General features: G+C 40.2%; 1 protein-coding gene across 2 annotated transcripts in view; it reads left to right on the top strand.

Annotated features, from left to right (window-relative positions):
- GXYLT2 (glucoside xylosyltransferase 2) overlaps positions 1 to 15602 on the top strand; it is a 79555-nt gene that overhangs the window by 27961 nt on the left and 35992 nt on the right. The gene's annotated exons all lie outside the window — the stretch shown is intronic.

Raw genomic sequence — 15602 nt, 5'->3', positions numbered from 1 at the left:
GTGGGTTGCCATTTCCTTCTCCAGAGTATCTTCCTGACTCAGGGATTGAACCCTCATCTGTGACATTGACAGGCAAATTCTTTACCACTGAGCCACCAGGGAGACCCAGCTGTACTTTGCTAGGGAATGATTCAGAGAAGGTCCAGAGTTTCAGTTCACCTTTTCCATTTGGAGTGTTCAAATTGAATGTCTTTGTTTCCTTTTTAAAAAAAATCCTAAATAGAAAAGCACCAAAGATATACCAAAACTGACAATATCACTGAACAAAATGGAAGCTGTGACTTGTGCATTGCAGCCTTGACATTTGTGAAGGTCATGCTTTCAGTAAACGTTTATTGAGTGCCCATTAGGTGCTAAGCTCTGGCTTAGTGATGGCGATATGCCAGTGAGCAAGACACCCATGGTCTTTTTTATTTTTTTTAATTTTTATTGAAGTATAGTTGATTTACAATGTTGTGTTACTTTCTGCTGTACAACAAAGTTAGTCAGTTATAACTAACATATATCCAGTCTTTTTAAGATTCTTTTCCCATACGGGTCATTATGGAGTATTCAGTAGAGTTCCCTGTGCTACATAGCAAATCCTTAATAGTTATTTATTGGTCTTGCCCCCTTAGAGTTTGACTCTAGCATGGAAATGAACAAGAACTTAGAAATGTGATCCATGCTGAGATGGAGAACAGAGTCTCATGGATGTATGTAACATAGGGTTACACTTTGATCTGGGAGATATCTAGAAGGTTCTCTTGAGGAATGGCTTTTATGCTGAAATGTGAAAGAAGGAGTAGTAGCAGGGGGTGGTCACTGGGTGACGAGGGTCTGAGAAGTAACGAGAGAAAAAGGTTCCAGGTAAATGGAATAGTAGGTACATAGGCCCTACTACAAAAGGAGGAAAGCACATGTTTGAGAAGATAGAAGATTCCAGCAACTGAAAATAGAGTGCGGTGGAATAGAAGAGGTTGACTGGGTCTGGGGCTTGCAGACTCTATAAGCCATGTTGGGATGTCTGGTGTTTGTGTTCAGGACAGTGAGATGCCATTGAACAATTCTTAGCTTGGAAGTGAGGTAATCTGACTTGGGTATTGAAGACGATTCAGGGATTTCCCTGGTGGTCCAGTTGCTAAGACTCCATGCTCCGATGCAGTGGACTGAGTTCAGTCCCTGGTCAGGGAACTAGATTCCACATGCCACAACTAAGATCTGGCACAGCCAAATAAATAAATACATATTTAGGGGGAAAAAAAAGGATTCACTGGTTCATTACAGTACGGATAGTGGAATTGCTGAGACCAATTAATACTGACTTCAGCTATGGCGGTTGGTTGCCTTAGCGATGGATGCAGACCATGCCTCCATCCCTATGAGAGGTAAAGTGGAGGTGAGCAAAATTTCACCAAGGTTTCTGATCTGAACAGCTGTTAAAGTTGATCTGTTTGAAATTGCCAGGATGCAACTCTTTATGACCTACAAAAAAGGCTGTTTCTTTTAGTTCATATGAGTGTGTGTTTGTGTGTGTGTGAGCTCAGTTGTGTCCAACTCTTTGCAACTCCGTGGACTGAAGCCTGCCAGGTCCTCTGTCCATGGAATTTTCCAGGCAAGAATACTGGAGTGGGTTGCCATTTCCTACTCCAGAGGATCTTCCTGACCCAGGGATCAAACACACATCTCTTGTATCTCCTGCACTGGCAGGCAGACTCTTCACCACTTTGTCACCTGGGAGTGTATAGTAGTGCTATTTAGAGACAGAAAAGGGGACTCGCCTGGAGATCCAGTGGTTAAGACTCTTTGCTTCCACCATAGAGGGCATGGGTTCAACCCCTGGTTGGGAAACTAAGATTCCATATGCCACACGGTGGGGCCAAAAAAAAAAACAAAAAATGTAAAAACAAAACTTAGAGATGGAAAAGGCTATAAACAAATACCATTATTTGTAAGGGAGAAGATGAGTTTAATTAGAGTCATATTTTGATTTTGAGGTACCTGGGAAACACCCCCACAAGGAGTCCTTACCATCTGTTGGTCTGAAACCCTAACTGGCAAATGGCATTTTTAGCGTTTCCTATTCAGAACCTGTGAAAAAGAAACACAACCTGGATGTACTATTGGTGGCGATTTGCTGCACAAGTTCACTGACTACTAAATGAGCTGTTTTTCACACGGTACAACCTTTAGTGCAGGTTGTGAGATGGGATTCACTACATGAAACAAAGCAAGGTGGCTCAGATGGTAAAGAATCCACCCACAGTGTAGGAGACCCGGATTCGATCCCTCGGTTAGGAAGATCCCCTGGAGAAAGGAATGGCAACCCATTCTAGTATTCTTGCCTGGAGAATCCCATGGACAGAGGAGCCTGAAGGACCCCTGGTTACAGTCCAGGGGTCTCAAGAAGTCGGAGACAGCTGAGCAATTAACACTTTCACTTCACTTTCAAGAAGCAACTACCCTAAATCAGAAGTAAAATCTCTGGGTTGGTGTTATGAAAACCATTTGAGAAGACAAGAAAAAAAATCTCAGGCTTCTGCTTAACTGTTTTAGGGGGAAAATACTAGAAATCCCAAGTTATTATTGGAAAATTGTCTCCCCAACCTACCAAAAAAATAGTAACAACCCAGTAGAAGACATTTGAATTTTCCCTGACCTTGAATTGTGGCTTTACTGCCACTACTAAAAAAACAAACCTACCACTTGATGGTTTTCATTCATCCCCTGCTGAACAAGTCTATTCCATTTTGAATGACAAATGAGTGCTGGTATTCCTTATCTGCTTTTGATAATGGAAACTAGCCCTTCTTAAAAATAATAAAGAGAGATTGTGGTTGGCAGGACATTTACTTTCCCTGACTTGTATATCATAACAGAAGATTATAAACATGGAGTTTCTGGACATCAGTGAGATATATTGATCCTCTTGGTAATTTGAAATAAAGTCTAGGTGATGTTTTCCTTGAAATTTGTCTCTATAAAACCAAATCAGGGGTGCTGCTCAGTCAGTGCAGAGGAGATGGAGATCCTAAAATGCAAACATTCTGGCCCTGGTCAGTCAAATGACTACGAATCACAGTCTTACCTCTTTTCTGAGGGGGTGTCATCTGTAGATGAAACCTTTTCTCAGGTAAGTGAAAGAGAAAGTTGCTCAGTCGTGTCCGACTCTTTGCAACCCCATGGACTATACAGTCCATGGAATTCTCCAGGCCAGAATACTGGAGTGGGTAGCTTTTCCCTTTTCCAGGGGATCTTCCCAACCCAGGGATCGAACCCAGGTCTCTCACATTGCAGGAGGATTCTTTACCAGCTGAGCCACAAGGGAAGCCCAAGAATACTGGAGTGGGTAGCCTATCCCTTCTCCAGTGGATTGTTCCAATCCAGGAATTGAACTGGGGTCTCCTGCATTACAGGCAGATTCTTTACCAACTGAGCTATCAGGGAAGCCCTTTTCTCAGGTAAGATTTTACTAATCAGAGCACGAACCTTTGCAAGTCATCCTATTAGATTCTCAAATACAATTAGTGGAATTCAGATCACCAATTCAAGATTTATGAAGTCCTAAATCAATCAATCTAGGACATCCTGGAATGTGAAGTCAGGTAGGCCTTAGGAAGCATCACTACAAACAAAGCTAGTGGAGGTGATGGAATTCCAGTTGAGCTATTCAAATCCTAAAAGATGATGCTGTGAAAGGGCTGCACTCAATATGTCAGCAAATTTGGAAAACTCAGCAGTGGTCACAGGACTGGAAAAGGTCAGTTTTCATTCCAATCCCAAAGAAAGGCAATGCCAAAGAAGGCTCAAACTACCGCACAACTGCACTCATCTCACACGCTAGTAAAGTAATGCTCAAAATTCTCCAAGGCAGACTTCAGCAATACAAGAATCGTGAACTTTCAGATGTTCCAGCTGGTTTCAGAAAAGGCAGAGGAACCAGAGATCAAATTGCCAACATCCGCTGGATCATCGAAAAAGCAAGAGAGTTACAGAAAAACATCTATTTCTGCTTTATTGACTATGCCAAAGCCTTTGACTGTGTAGATCACAATCAACTGTGGAAAATTCTGAAAGAGATGGGAATACCAGACCACCTGACCTGCCTCTTGAGAAACCTGTATGCAGGTCAGGAAGCAACAGTTAGAACTGGACATGGAACAACAGACTGGTTCCTAATAGGAAAAGGAGTACATCAAGGCTGTATATTGTCACTCTGCTTATTTAACTTATATGCGGAGTCCATCATGAGAAATGCTGGGCTGGAAGAAGTGCAAGCTAGAATCAAGGTTTCCGGGAGAAATATCGATAACCTCAGATATGCAGATGACACCACCCTTATGGCAGAAAGTGAAGAAGAACTAAAGGGCCTCTTGATGAAAGTGAAAGAGGAGAGTGAAAAAGTTGGCTTAAAGCTCAACATTCAGAAAACTAAGATCATGGCATCTGGTTCCATCACTTCATGACAAATAGATGGGGAAACAGTGGAAACAGTGGCTGACTTTATTTTTCTGGGCTCCAAAATCACTGCGGATAGTGACTGCAGCCATGAAATTGAAAGATGCTTACTCCTTGGAAGGAAAGTCATGACCAACCTAGACAGCATATTAAAAAGCAGAGACATTACTTAACCAACAAAGGTCCGTCTCATCAAGGCTATGGTTTTCCCAGTGGTCATGTATGGATGTAAGGGTTGGACTATAAAGAAAGCTGAGTGCTGAAGAATTGATGCTTTTGAACTGTGGTGTTGGAAAAGACTCTTGAGAGTCCCTTGGACTGCAAGGAGATCCAACCAGTCCATCCTAAGGGATATCAGTCCTGGGTGTTTATTGGACGGACTGATGCTGAAGCTGAAACTCCAATACTTTGGCCACCTGATGCAAAGAGCTGACTCATTTCAAAACTCCCTGATGCTGGGAAAGATTGAAGGCGAGAGGAGAAGGGAACGACAGAGGATGAGATGGTTGGGTGGCATCACCAACTCAATGGAGATGAGTTTGGGAGTTGGTGATGGACAGGGAGGCCTGGCATGCTGTGGTTCATGGGGTTGCAATGAGTCGTACATGACTGAGTGACTAAACTGAAGATTATAATAATGTTCTATGCCTTGTTCATAACACTTGCCATAAACATCCACACTTAAGGAAGAAGTCAGGGAAGAATATGTCAAGAGAGACTGGATAAAATTGCTTATGTCTTGACCTATAAATATGTCCTGTGTGTGTGTGTGTTAGTCACTCATTCATGTCCGACTCTTTATGACCCATGGACCATAGTTATCTAGGCTCCTCTGTTCATGGATTTCTCCAGGCAAGAATACTGGATTTGCCATTTTTTTCTCCAGGGGATCTTCCCAACCCAGGAATGGAACTGGGGTCTCCCACATAGCAGGTGGATTCTTTACCAGCTGAGCTACCAAGGAAGCCCATAAAATCTCACTAATTCCTATTTAATATAGAAAAGGTGATGTGAATTCACAAAACATAAATATGTCCTGAGAATTTTTACCTCTGTATTTCCAACCAACTTGTCCCATTCTTTAATATTTCAAAGTAATACCATGCCAAATAAAAATCTTAATTACCTAGATTTCCTATATAACATCAAGAGCAACAACATATAATCTTCCCTTTGCACTTATAGTTTGTTAAAGAGGTCTTTATCTGGTTCCAGTATTTGGAAGACTGTATGCCCACTAGGAATGTTCTAATGTGTCTGCCATATGTTGAGGGAAAAGAGAGGTTTACTTGGCTTATTAGAACTTTTTTTATTAGAACTTTTTATAATTAAGGTAAGGTTTTGTATTATCAATAATATGTTTCAGAATTAGCAATTAACGTTGAGACTTCTTTGGAAAGAACCTTTTGTATTTCAACAAATAGTGACAGGCAAATAGGAATATATTAAAAAGCCTTATTAAGAGGAACATCAGTTAGCATCATCATAAATGATGTCTGTATATTTCATCAAGCTCTAAGAAGCCTTAAATTATCAGGATGAAGTTAACTACCTAAAAGATCACATGAAAACAACCCTAGACACCAATTTTGCTGAACAAGTTTTCCACAGTACTTATCGTTTACTCACACATTATTAAACATTTGACATTCAGGATATTAGTTACAACTCTTGGTTACCTGTGAGAGAAACTCAATTTCAACTATGAATAGCTAAGCAGAGAAAGTGAAAGAGGAGAATGAAAAAGTTGGCTTAAAACTCAATATTCAAAAAACTAAGATCATGGCATCCAGTCCCATCACTTCATGGCAAATAGATGGGGAAACTATGAACAGTGACAGACTTTATTTTCTTGGGCTCCAAAATCACTGTGGATAGTGACTGTAGCCATGAAATTAAAAGGCGTTTGCTCCTTGAAAGAAAAGCTCTGACGAACCTAGATAGCATGTTAAAAAGCAGAGACATTACTTTGCCAACAAAGGTCTGTCTGGTCAAAGCTATGGTTTTTCCAGTAGTCGTGTGTGGATGTGAGAGTTGGACTATAAAGAAAGCTGAGCACTGAAGAATGGATGCTTTTGAACTCTGGTGTTGGAGAAGATTCTTGAGAGTCAGTCCCTTGGACTGTAAAGAGATCCAACCAGTCCTTCCTAAAGGAGATCAGTCCTGGGTGTTCATTGGAAGGACTGATGTTGAAGCCAAAACTCCAATACTTTGGCCACCTGATGCAAAGAGCTGACTCATTTCAAAAGACCCTGATGCTGGGAAAGATTGAAGGCTGAAGGAGAAGGGGACGACAGAGGATGAGATGGTTGGATGGCATCACCAACTCAATGGACATGCGTTTGAGTAAACTCCGGGAGTTGGTGATGGACAGGGAAGCCTGGCATGATGCAGTCCATGGGGTTGCAAAGAGTCAGACATGACTGATCAACTGAACTGAACTAAAGCAGAAAAGGCAATTTATTCACTTACCTGACTGTGGAGTCCAGATCAGAGGACCAGTCTCAAGCACAACTAGATCCAAAGGCTGCTGTAATGTCGCCAGGGCTCTCTCTCTCTCTCGTGGTCCTTTGCTAGACTCACTCCGTGAGAATGATGATTGCTTGAAGAGCCTGAGAATCAAGTTCTAGAAGCTTAGCTACTGCAGCAGAACAAGAGCCTGGCAGGGTGGTGACATCTGAAACGGCGGCAGGAGAGTTCTGGAAATTGCTCCCCAGTGAAACAAGCATAACTTATATATATATATATATACACACATGTATATATATATATTTTTAAGACTTTTTTATGTGAACCTTTTTTTTTTTTTAATTTGTTTCAATATTGCTTCTTTTGTTTGTGTTCTGGTTTTCTGGCCCTGAGGCATGTGAAACCTTCCCTTCATTGGAAGGCAAAGTCTTAACCACTGGATCTTGAGGGGAGTCCCAGGACATTATTTTTAAAACAACTATCTAGAATCTTTGGAAACTGTCCTAATGGCCTAAGCAAATGAGGAAACAGATTTCTTACTCAAGAAAATCTACTAAAACTTACTAAGAAAGAGTGAGAATCTGTGCCAGTTGAGTCATGACCCACTCCCTCCCTCTCCCCTTCTAGCTCAGCATGGTGGAAACCCAACTCAGTTCAGTCGAGAACACAGAAATCCTTTCCTCCACAGCTCCCAACTGAGGGATATTGTATTTTCTTGGGTGCAAGGGGTGGGGAGGTTATTAGCATTTCTCATCTCTACCAGCAGTGTCTTACAGAAGCTTAAATTCCAGGCAAAAATGGCCAAGGGTTCAGAGACTCCCTTCATTAAGAGAAAGCTTCATGAGATCAAGAAGCTAAATAAACTATAGGCCAGTTAGTTTACAAGGGAGAACCAGGGGAAGAAATATAAAAAGTGCCCTTCTGGTCAGAACAAAGTTTAATGACCAGCTTCTAAAACTGTCCCCACAGATGTGAATTTAATGGATCATCCTGCAGAGCAACTGTGCTCAGGCCATTGTCAAAAATAGAAGAGCAATCAGCTGCAATTAGTGAAGGCTAACAGCTGGGTATAATACCAACAGTGGTGAACAGCTTATGAGAAAGCTTAGAGGAATAGTCAATCAGTGAGAGTCCTGATAAAAAACACTGTCATCCTGGGTGACCATGGGTATGCACAGGCTGCATCCTCTGTAGGAAAAACATCATAGATTTCACACACAAGATGAAGTGGACTACACTGAAATAGTCCAGTCCAGATACTAAACAAATAAACAACATCAACAAGCCCTGCACTTTTTGGAGTGGGGTGTAGCGTGGGCAGGGGAGAGTTCTCCAAAGTTGCTACAACATCCTAAAATGTATTATCATGCTAAAATATATTAACATGCTAAAAATATTATCTAAATTTTTTTCAACAAGAAAATATAAGGCAGGCAAATAAATAAGAAAGTGTGACTCATTCACAGGAAAAAAAATGCAGGCAACAGAAACTGGTGAGAAGACCCAGCTGTCAGATTTAGTAGAAAAGGACTTCAGAGAAGCCATTATAAATGTATTCAAGCTACAAAAGGAACCTGTGCTTAAAAATGTAAAATAAGACATGATGATGATGTTTTGTAAAATTGAGACTGTCAATAAAGAAATTTAATTTTTTTTTAAAAGAGCCACATAGAATTTCTAGAGTTGAAAGGTAAAGTAACTGAAGTGAAAGAAATCAGCTATGGATTTGAACTTAAAGTAGAAAGAATCAGTAAACTTGAAAATAATCAAATATTAAGATTATACAACCTGAAGAACAGGCAAAAATAACAAATAAAATGGAGCAGAGACTTGGAGATGTGAAGTACCATTAGACCCACCAGGACATGTATGATGGGAGCGCCAAAAGGAAAGGAGAGAGAGAAAGGAATAGAAAAAATTTTTGAAAAAATAATGGTTGTAAACTTGGAAATTTAATGAAAAACAATCTACACATGGAAAAGCAACTCCAAGTAAGATAAACTCAAAGAGATCCGCACACAAATCACGGTAAAAACCCTGATAGACAAAAACAAAGTCTTATGAGCTGCAAGAGAAAAATACTTGACACATGTAAGGCAACTCCAATAAGATTAATAGGGTACTTCTCATTAAAAATTGTGGGGACTTCCCTGGTAGTGGATCTGAGCCACCAAGGAAGCCCCGAGTATACTGGAATGGGTAGCCTAGCCTTCCTCTAGGAGATCTTCCCAACCCAGAAATCAAACCCGGGTCTCCGGCATTGCAGGGTGATTCTTTACCAGCTAAGTTACCATCAATTCCTGGCTTGGGAAGATCCCCTGGAGAAGGGATAAGCTACCCACTCCAGTATTCGCAGGCTTTCCTGGTGGCTCAAATGATAAAGAATCTGCCTGCAATGCAGGAGACCTGGGTTTGATCACTGGGTTGGGAGGATTCCCTGGAGGAGGGCATGGCATCCCACTCCAGTGTTGTTGCCTGGAGAATCCCACAGACAGAGGATCCTGGTGGGCTGCAGCCCATAGGGTCACGCAGGGTCAGACACAACTGCAGCGACTTAGCACCCACGCCTGGGGGCTGAGATTCCACATGCTGCATGGTGCGGCCATAGAGTGAAAAAACAGACTGTGGATACCCTGAGACCATGAGATAACATTATTTGAAGTGCCAAAAGATGGGGAGAACTGTCAACCAAAAACTTTATATCCAGCAAAATATTTTTTAAGTTGAAGGTGAAATAAAGTCACTCCCAGATAAACAAAATCTGAGATAATTCACTTACAGCAGAACCACAAGAATAAAGGAAGTTCTTCAGTCTGAAAGCAAATGACTCCAGACAGTGATTAAAAAATCATGTTAAAAAAAAGAGTATAATAAAGGCATTAATGCAAAAGAAAATATAAATGAGTATTTCTTACCCTTTATTCTCTTGATTTAAAAAATGATTGTATAAAACTTTATGTTCATATTTTGGATTTGTACTGTTAAAATATATTTAATAATAATAGCACAAAGGAGGTTAGATGAAGAAAAATTGTATGGAATACGAAAATGACACCAGATAGTAACTTGAATCCACAGGAACAAAATTAAAAATGGCATATGAAAAAGTTAATGTAACAAACTCCATAAATCTATACTTGTTCTTCCTCTCTCAGCTTCTTTAAAACACTTAAAATTATATGAAGTAGCAATTATACTGTTGGGCTTATAACAGTATCAATGTAATATGTTATATTACATATACATATGTAACAATGATGTTATTGTTATATGTTATATATATATATGTTATATATATACATATATAACAATGATGTTATTGTAATATGTTATATTACATATACAATATATAACAATGATGTTATAAAATGGAGAAGAGGAAATAAGAGTTATATATGACTGACATTTGTATATCTCACTGGAATGTAGTGTAAATCTGAGGTGTATTCTGATAAGACATATATGATAATCTCTAGAGCAACCACCAGGGAAACATCTCAAAAAGCATGGTGAAAAGAAATGTATTAAAATGCTGCATTCAGAAATACTCAGTGCAAAAGAAAAGACTAGAGTAATAAAAAAGACATGATACATATTGAAAACAAAAATAGTAGACATAAATTCAGCTGTCGATAATCACATTAAATAAAAATGGTTAGAAGTCCAATCAAATGATAGAAATTGCCAGAGATAGATGATAAAGAATACAATCCAACTATGTTCTGTTTACAGGAGACATACCTCAGGTTCAAAATACAAATAAACTGGAAAAGATATGTCAATCAGACAGCAACCACAAGGAAGCTGGACTGGCTATACTAGTATCAGATAAAGTAGAATTTAAAAAGCAACATTAGTAGAGAAAAACAGGCATATTTTGTCATGATGCACGTGTTAATCCACTAAGAAAATCTAAGAAAATAAAGTAGAATTTAAAAAGCAACATTAGTAGAGAAAAACAGGCATATTTTGTCATGATGCACGTGTTAATCCACTAAGAAAATCTAATCCACTAAGAAAATCCACTAAGAAAATGTTGTAAACATTTATGCACTGTTTTTACATTTATGTAAACTGTAAAAGCCCCCAGAGTACTTGAAGCAAAAACTGACAGAGTTAGAGGGAGAACTAGGCAATTCACCAATAATACTAGGAGATTTCAGTGCCCCACGTTCAATAATGGATTAAGCAGTAGGCAGAACATCAACAGGGGATAAAAGAACAACATTATAAACCTGGTATAGCCAAATAAATAAATAATAAAAACAAAAAAGTCAGAGAGGTGGCTGTTTCATCTAATGCATAGAAACCAGCACAGAGGGTCAAAGAAAGTGAAGATACAGAGGCATATGCTCCAAACAAAAGGAAAAGATGGGGTTAAGTCACTAACCTGATTAAGAGTTTAATGTAATAGTTATGAAGATGTTCACCAAGGTTGGGAGAGCAATGCATGAACAAAGTGAGACTTTCAACAAAAAGGAAAACTGTAAGAAAGTGCCGCATGGAACTGACAGAGCTGAAGAATACAATAACTAGACTGAAAAATTCAGTGGAGGGGTTCAACAGCGGACTGGATCGAGTGAAATAAAGAACTTGAATTTTCAGAACAATAGCGAGAAAACGAAGAGTGTATTAGGTGTCAGTAAGGTGGAGGGTTGGGGGATGTTCACATCAAAGGATCAGGAATCAGAAAGGCTTCAAACTTGTCAGCAGCAGTGGTGGAAGTGCTAAAATATTGGAGCAAAGCCTTTGAATTCAGAGGCAATATTATTTCTAACCTAGTTTCCCTACCAGACAAGCTACAGATGAAGCATGTGGGTAGAATCAAGACATTTTCAGATGTGCATAGTTTCAAAATATTTACCCCCATCAGTCTTCTCTCTGAATGATGTGCTCCTCCAAAACGAGGGAGTACATTCAGAAAGATAAAGATGCGCCATCCAGGCAGCAGACAGTCCCACAGAAAGGAGGCATGAGAGGCGTCTCAGGGGAAGGGAGATGCAGAGCATCCTGATCAGAGCAAATCAGGAAGCTGAAGAGAAACTTTGCTTGAAGTATAAACAACTAAGCAAACTCACAACAGGAAAAAACAAACAAACAAACAAAACACCACTGTTAGCAATTTCAGGGAAAACAAAGTTATCCAGAAAGGGAAAGTCTGGTTTGTGCCATGGCTTAAATGGAATCATGTTAAATAATCATCATAAGATAACATTGTGTGTTGATCAAAATGATATTTTGATGTTGCTGTGTTGGGAAGATGAGGTGTATATGTGAGCAGTGTTATGGAGTTGATAGTTTTTGTGGAAAGGACCCGAATTCCCTTCTCAGGTAGGAAATCAGTAGATGAGATGTATCTGACATAGTAAGAAATATCTTCCTAGAGCTTCTAAGTCCCTTGGAATTTCCTGGGTAATAGGCATGTCTTTTGTCCTAATGAAATGACTTGGTAGGCTTCTGGATAGGGGCTGGTGACTAGAAAGACCAAACTGTGATTAGAAGCTTGGAACTTACAACCCTACCCCCATTCTTTAGGAAAGGGAGAGGGCGATTGGAGACTGAGTTAATCATTGATCACGCCTCCATGATGACACCTTCATAAAAATCTGTAAACAAGGAGGTTCAGGGAGATTTTGGATTGATGAAGACATCCATGTTCTGAGACAGTGGTGCAGACTTCATGGAGACAGAAGCTTCTGGGCTCTGGACCCTTCTGGATGTCATCTTATGTACCTTTTCTTCTGGTTGCTCATCTGTATCCTTTTTTATATTCTGTATAACAAACCATAAAAATAAGTGTTTCCCTGAATTCTGTGAGCCATTATACCAAATCATCAGACCTGAGGAGGGGATCATGGGAACCCCTGATTTGTAGCAAAGTCAGACAGAAGTGAAGGCAGCCTGGGGACCACTATTTATGATCAGCATCAGAAGGGGGAGGGCAGTCTTGTGGGACTGGGCCTTTAACCTTTGGTAACTAACTGCAGTAGTTCTTACTAACTCAGATAGTGTCATAATTGAATTGTAGGACACTCAGTTGGTGTCCAAAGGACGTGCTGGGGAATTAGTTGGTTTGGAGAAAAGCCCCGTACATTTGGTGTCAGAAGTGCTGTGCATTCAAAGAATTAAGTTTTTCTTTTAGTGTGTTATTTAGAGACGTGTGTTATTTAGAGACTTACTCAAAGAACTGGAATTGGTTGTTTGCTGTGAGGGGGAGGAAATGTGGCAGGAGATGTTAAAGATATTTTTTATTTATCTGTCCATATGTCTGTCTGTCTATATTTAATTACTTACCAAGCCTTCATTAACTGCTCAACCCTTGTGATTCTAGTAGAAATGCATCCACTACAGAATTTCCTGCTTGTTCAATGGTTAGCTCTGTGCTTTGACTGCTGAGGGCTCTGGTCAGGGAACTAAGCAAATTACCCACTAGTAACTCTTTTTGTGTGGGTTTTTTTTGGGACCATGCTGCCTGGCATATAGGATCTTAGTTCCCTGACCAGGAGGTCAAACCCACGCCCCCTGCAATGGGAGCTTGGAGTTTTAACCACTGGACTGCCAGCAAAGTCCCCCACTAGTAATTCCTGAAATCAATTTTGTAGATAATGACCAGCTCTTTTTAAAAATGAGTAGAATTGAATAAGGGACATGCATTACTATAGTAAGACAAATAATATTTTTGAAACTGTTTCTGTTTTATGTATTTATGTGTGCACGTTCTAGCATTGTGACATAGATGCCTTTCTTACTGTGGGCTACAATTGAAAATACTTTGAGAAATGAGGCTTTAAGATAGGTCTTCAGGACGTGCCACTGAAAGGAGGGGACGGTACGGTTGGTTCACACAGTGACATGAAGACCACACAATGTGTTACACAAACACGTGATAAGGTCCTCGGATTGATGAGTTCATCAGCTCTTCTCAGCTCTTTGAGGAATGTACTGATTTGTAACATTTTTTCTAATGAGGAAACTGAAATTAAGGGAAGTTTACCTCATTTTTTTCCTTGGGTATATCTTAGAGCCTGGATTGAATCCCAAGTTTATCCCATAGTCTAGTCATTCTGTCCGACTTCTTGCAATTTCTAAATGCCAAATTTTTCTTCTGTATTTATAGAAAAGATTCCCAGGATGTTCCAAACTACCTCCTTTGGAAGATTCCCATGAATCTTCCGTCGTCATTTGTTAACTGGGTATAAAAATAGTACACATGTCTTTGTTCAGACTCACTTGTTCAGTGAGGCTATTGTATTTAAAATTGCTCCTCTCCCTCACTCTATTTTTCCTTCTCTGCTACAATCTTCAAAGTTTCACCTATACTTTACTTACTTGTTTTATTTTTTGCTTTCTCTCACTGGCATCTAAGTCCTAACAGGGGAAAAGTCTTTGATCTCTAACACATCGTGCACTGCACATATTAACAGAAGGTACTCAGTAAAACCGTTTGGATGGTATGGATGAGAAGGAAGGTAGGTAGAAAAGCAGGAAGGAAGGATAGAGGAAAGGGAGGGAAGGAGGAAAGCTGGATGATTGGAAGCATGAATGAGTGGACAGGGCTTTACCAAGTTCATCAAAGGGTCGTAGAGAGGATTTGAAGTTTTTAATGCTTATAAAGTGCCCAGACTTGAACCCTATAAATATTCAGTAAATGTTAATTGAATTTCATTCTCATATACAAGGAAAAGGAAAATATTCTTTGAAAACGAGTCCAATTCAAATGAAGAGCTATAGTTGCTTGCAACCCAATGATCCTGTTTCCAGCAACTCCCTAGCAGAGGAGACAGTCTCTGAGAAGGCACCATCTGACTCAGAAACTGGACTCTGCTTTAAAGGACAGTTGCCATGGCTAACAGGATGTCTGCAGCCAGCAAGAGAAGATAGTATGTACTTGCTGGCTGGGATTGCAACACCTGATAAGAGGAGGAAGCAATCCAAAGGGATGATGGGAGCAGATGGAAGATCTGAGAGAGCCAGTATCTCAGAGCACGCCAGAGAAACCAGACACCTTCAGGAATGCAAGGCCTGTGCAAAACGGCCTGCATTCAGTTAGAACAGTTGGCCCCACAGCTGAGATGATGAAATCGAAGACTAAACACAAGCTTGACAAGCCAGAATTTTAGGAGAACCTTCCTGAACAAAGCCATCATTGATTTGCTCAATTCAGAGGCAATCTGAATCTTGTTTGCATGGTGATCAAAGATTAAACTGATTGAAGAGTCTACTTCATTGATGGGAATGTCAAGTCAGTTTATTTCTCTCCCTCGATTCTTATCTCCTTGTAGCAAAGATGTGAAACAACAGACTAGTTACAGCTCAAGCAGGCAGAATTTTGTTAAACAGACAGCAGATAGTACACCCTTGAGATATGAGAGTGGGCTGACCCCAAAGGAAACAGGCTGATCCCAAGAGTGGCCTCCACCTCTCTTAGCTTTCCTCTTTCATACTTTCTGTCACCTCCCCCTGGAGCCTTGATTGGCCCAGCCTTATGCTAAATAGGGCTTGTACCTGCCACCAATCAGGAAAGGGAATGCAAATAGACATACACTCAAGGCCAATCAAGGAAGGGGGCGTGTTTCCCCACTGGAGAGTCTCCTCTGGTTCTTGACTTCCTCTTTCCTGGGCTTTTTCTTTTGTTTGCCTTCTTTGTGGTTCTTCCAGCCAACATCTTGGACTCCTTTTTCTAACTATCTAACAGG

This window comes from Cervus elaphus, chromosome 24 (genome assembly GCF_910594005.1).
Source record: "Cervus elaphus chromosome 24, mCerEla1.1, whole genome shotgun sequence".
Taxonomy (NCBI): domain Eukaryota; kingdom Metazoa; phylum Chordata; class Mammalia; order Artiodactyla; family Cervidae; genus Cervus; species Cervus elaphus.
This window is presented reverse-complemented; position numbering and strand designations above follow the sequence as displayed.